The sequence below is a fragment of the Etheostoma spectabile genome, chromosome 13, assembly GCF_008692095.1.
Source record: "Etheostoma spectabile isolate EspeVRDwgs_2016 chromosome 13, UIUC_Espe_1.0, whole genome shotgun sequence".
Taxonomy (NCBI): Eukaryota; Metazoa; Chordata; class Actinopteri; order Perciformes; family Percidae; genus Etheostoma; species Etheostoma spectabile.
In genome coordinates this window covers 23,250,810-23,253,611 of record NC_045745.1, presented here as the reverse complement: position 1 = coordinate 23,253,611, position 2,802 = coordinate 23,250,810, and the positions used below count along the sequence as shown (strand labels likewise).

General features: G+C 36.4%; 1 protein-coding gene across 1 annotated transcript in view; it reads left to right on the top strand.

The window, feature by feature from the left end:
• grm5a (glutamate receptor, metabotropic 5a) overlaps positions 1-2,802 on the top strand; it is a 22,081-nt gene that overhangs the window by 6,815 nt on the left and 12,464 nt on the right. The gene's annotated exons all lie outside the window — the stretch shown is intronic.

Here is a 2,802-nt window from a genome sequence, read left to right as displayed (position 1 = left end):
CGCAACCCGATACCGGATAAGCGGATGAAGATGAAGATGAATCAATATATGAATTCATGAATAAATATATATGCATTTGAAATACATCATGAAATAAATAAATAAGGGAATAAATAGAATATGAATACATGTAAATATTCATATAAAATCATAATCAACTATTTAAATAAATATATGAACAGATTTTACTTTGGATTATTTCATGGTACTTTTATTTCAAAAGTCCTCATTTGTTTATGTCCGTGGTCTTTTATTTCCGAATGCAACATTCACTTATTTCCCTCGCTATTTATTTCCATTTCTTATATGCAAATCAGGAGGCATGTATATCTCTCACATTCAGTAAAGAGCCGTGGACCGGCAGCACGTCTGTACCCAGTGCTCAGTCACCTATTCTGGGGTACCTGAACCATCAACTAGCGCTGAACAGATGGAGCAACATGACCGGAAGTTTGCGGTGTTCTCTACCCAGCCCACAGTCACCTATATTCTGGGGTACAACTGGGCTAAATTCTGGGGTTCAGGTTAATGTGAATTAAAGCAGTCGTTTGCCCGCTAGCTCACTTAACAACGCCTGAGCTAATGTTGTGTCAGAGAATGTCTAAGATGGGCTCTGGTTGTGTCAACCCGCAGTGGGTACAGAGAACCGCCCAGGTCAGCGGTAGTTGGTGGTCTAGTTACCCCAGAATAAGTAACTGTGCGCTGGGTACAGAGCAGAAGTCTCTTGAAATGAATTTACTTAGAAAAAACATTTACCATGGAATAATTAAAAGTAAAGCCTTCAAATATATGTATTTAACTAATTGATTCATTTTTATATGATTATTTACATTTATTTAATTATGTGTGTATTTATTGCCTCATTTATTTATTTAATGATGTATTTCAAAGGCATATTTATTTATTTATTTATTTATTCATGTATTCATGTATATATTCATTTACTTAGGTATTTATTCATTTAGTTATGTCGTTATTCATTTATTTAATATTGAATAAAATGGCATTCCATATGTATTGGCTTATTCAGGTTAATTCAGGCAAAGAAAATGTTAAAGGCTCGGCATGCGATGCAAGAGGGAGTGTATGCAATTAGGGAAAGAAATAAGCGGAAAAGAGGGGGTTGATTTAGCAGGAGGTTTCACTCTCTCCGAGAATAACATGTTTTATTTTAAGGTTTAGCTCTCTGGCTCACTCTCGTCCCTCGTGTTCTATAAATGCCTTTCCTCATTAGGAGCCACATATGTAGGCTGTCGCTCAAATCTGAGGGTAGAAAACATAATATAACCTTGAACTACATATTGCAAAACACCATGCTCTATAATCCATATTAACACACAGCTTCCAGACAGTTGTCATCTTTGCGATCATTATTATAGATTATATTTGTTAGGACGCTTTTCCTTGCTGTTCTGCTTTGAGGGTAATTGGATTTTAGATGTACCGTTAAGATGGCAAATTGGTGTTTCTTTTGATGTGATCTTAATATGAGCATACACTTGGTAAACAAACCATTTTCACATTTTCATGTCAGCCTGTTGGGTAAGTCTCCAGGTTTTTGTATGTATAGAAATTTATTTATTTAATCCATTTATAGAAAGAAAGGGACTGAAGGAGAAGATAGTGATTTTTTTTGTTGCTGTTTTGTTAAAAGCACAGCTTAAGCCGATTTGTTTTGTAGAAGAAACTGTCAGCCTTCAGATCGTTTTTTAATAGAAATAAATGGAGAAATGAAAGGTCTTGCATATAGCATAAGAACATCTTAGAGTTAAGATGCTCCAAGAGGATTACTTCTCAAAATGGGGGGCATGTGTCTGTTTTTTAGCCAACTATTGGATGGATTATACTTTTTTTTTCTCTTTTTATCTTTATAACTATTAGATAGATCCAAACGATGGATTTCCATTAAATATGGTGTGTACCTACGCAAAATAAATTAATAACTTAAGTGATCCCGTTACTTTTTATCTGTCATCAGGTCAAAATTTTAATTGGGCCAGCGCAGTACTTTTATTAGAGGTGTACATCATGAATCACTTAGCGGATTCAAATCATGTTGTTCAGTTTAGTTTGAAGATTTATGTAGTTTTTTCACTTTATTATTAAATCTAAGCAGTAGCATCACCAAGTGTCCAAAAGCTGCAAAATCAATGACTTTCCCATCAACCTCGTCCTCAACTGCATTTTGTGTTTAGCGCTAATTGGCAAATGTTAGCATGCTAAACCAAGATGGTGAGCATGTAAACATTAACTGTTAGCATCTGCATGTTAGCATTTTCATTGTGTGCATGTTAGCATGTAGCTCAAATCACCGTTGTGCCTAAGAACAGCCTCAAAGAGCCGTTAGCATGACAGTACACTTTTCATCTAGCTATAAAGTACATTTAGTGCCACTGTGTGTGTTGTTGGTACAGTTTACATACAGTACGACAGTCCCTTCACACAAGTGCTCCAACCAACTACTTGGAGTTGCTAGTGCTAGTAAAGCAACAAGATCCCCTACTGGCTTCCCACCAGCAAAAAATGCCATTTGTGCTCATTGAGCACCTGAGTAAGCCGGAAGTACAGCAACCGAGGTTTACCTAGGTCTTGAAAAAGTGTTTTTGCCTCTGCTTCGTTGAGACAACTGTTTCACTTTTTCTTTCATGTCTTGTTCAGTTTAATTTTAGAAATTGAGTTTTTAGCCCTAAGTTTGCACCACTATAGAATAAAGTGTCCCCTCAGAAAAGATCTGGCTGGAGAGTTGACCAGCTTTGTGTGTGTGTGTGTGTGTGTGTGTGTGTGTGTGTGTGTGTGTGTGTG